Source organism: Danio aesculapii, chromosome 4 (assembly GCF_903798145.1).
Source record: "Danio aesculapii chromosome 4, fDanAes4.1, whole genome shotgun sequence".
Lineage (NCBI taxonomy): Eukaryota > Metazoa > Chordata > Actinopteri > Cypriniformes > Danionidae > Danio > Danio aesculapii.
Window position 1 is genome coordinate 7,629,446 of NC_079438.1, and position 2,161 is coordinate 7,631,606.

The following is a 2,161-nucleotide window of genomic DNA, read 5'->3' on the forward strand; positions in this document are numbered from 1 at the left end:
TTCAGTGTTAACATTTATCCATTTTTAAAAAATTATATTTATTGTCACTATTCTTGACTGTTTGGCAGCGTTTTGTGACTGAATAATAATAATAATAATAATAATAATAATAATAATAAGTATGCTATTGGCTACTTCCAGCTGTATTTGTTTCTGTCAACATTAATTACAGCTTAGATTAATGTTTTGTGTCTAATTGTTTAGTTTTGTGGCATCAATAGGCAGTTGATCAATAGGCAGTTGTTTCTGCAGTATAATATTTGGAATTGTCTTTAAACATATTTTATGATTTAAGTAACACAGCTACAGCAAATAAAATCGATAATGCATGTTTTAAATTTACAGTGTGCGAATAATCAAGGATCGATGATAATTTGTCACATTGTTTGCACCAAGGGGGCCCCAAATAAAATCCTGCTTAGGGCCCCCTGAAGGCTAGGGCCGGCCCTGCTGATTGTCATTGACGCCAGCTGTGCACGCTGACGCTGCCAACTCATTGGCATTTCATTGGCCCGTTTTTATACTCTTTTAGATGATTGGATTCTGACGAAATCCCCATAGTGGAAGTTTCCACATAGCATTTCCGTTCCCCCCCTCGGGGAACGAAGGGTTACTTTAGTAACCGTAGCGTTATTCACTCATAAATCTTTGTTTTATTGCTAGATGATTTTTTGAAGAGTTTGAGTGGTTGTCGGCTCCTAATGGTTAAATAATGTAATTGCTGCCTACAACTTTCATTTTTGACCATATGACTGTGATTTTAATCTTCAACATAAACATCAGTGATTTTATCTGAACTATAAACTGTTCTTCCAGTACTTCAGTGTTATTTGACTGTTTGTAACTTCATTTTTGCATTTTCAGATTTGAATGCAGCGATTGGAAGGATTAATAAACATATGCAAATCACCATCATTTATATAGATCTCTCAGCGATTGTTACAAATTTAATCTGCGGGTCACGTGTCTTCCGAACCATGGGTTGTGATCCATACGAATCATGGATCAACCGTGATCCGTTACACCCCTAGAATTTTCAGTCATTGTTTGCTATTTCTGTGGAGAATTTTGTAAACAATCTGCAGATAACTGTGGAAAGATTTAGGCAATACCATAACTAAAAACTTAATATACGAAATAAAATATACAACACAAATCCAATTAGAATTACTTAATTGGTAAACAAAGCACAAGACTCTTGTATAACAGATCTACTAAAAGACAGAAAATATGACTTTACAAACTGCACTGTAAATAAATCATGAACATTTTCATATTAGTCAACAATATTACTGAAATTAACAAACTGAATGAATATAAATGTACACACATTTACACAGTGAATAAATAAACTCAATGATGGGCTAAAACTCTGTGGAAATCTGCAGGTTTTGTGTAGGTCTAGCCATGAGTCTCTTACCCTCAAGAGTATCAGCAGCTTGATCTTGCTTCATCTCTCTCAGGAAGAAGAGTGTGAGATCAAGAGCTGCTTTTGTGATTCTGCTTCTGTTCTCATTAAACTCCTTTACAAACTCTTGTCTGGTTTCTTCTTGTAAGACTTTCTTAAATTTCTCCAGTTCATTCTTCAGAAATCTGATAATTTTACTCTCAAGATTCTATGAGTGAAGAAAAAAGAACAACAATTAACCAAACAATTCATTCACACACAGTTGTAGATCCACAACCTACTCCAAATACATTATAATACATGATACTATGAGTCTGTTAAATGCTTGATTCTGATTAGCTGATGAACATTCAAAGGTTATTTTCAGATAAACACACAGCTAAAGTAGATCCAGGCAGGTTGAGCACATTACACTAAAGGGAGTCGCACAGCGGATGCGCAATGCAGCACACACATGAAAGCTGGAAGTATCACACACCAGACACACACATTCACATATTATTAAAAATGAAATTCACAGCTACAAAAGACACAAACACACCAAAAGAGAACAGTCATTGGATAAGATGTTTAAGAGACTAGTCCTACACACAGGAGCAGTTTGAGAACAAATACCTGACAAATGTCTGAAACACAACATCTGAACGGCTGTGGAAACCAGAGTCTAATAACATCTAAACAAAGACATCTCTGCTAAATTTGGACTGTCAGTGAAAATCTAATAGACGTCTAAGATTAGCCCTAATCTAGACT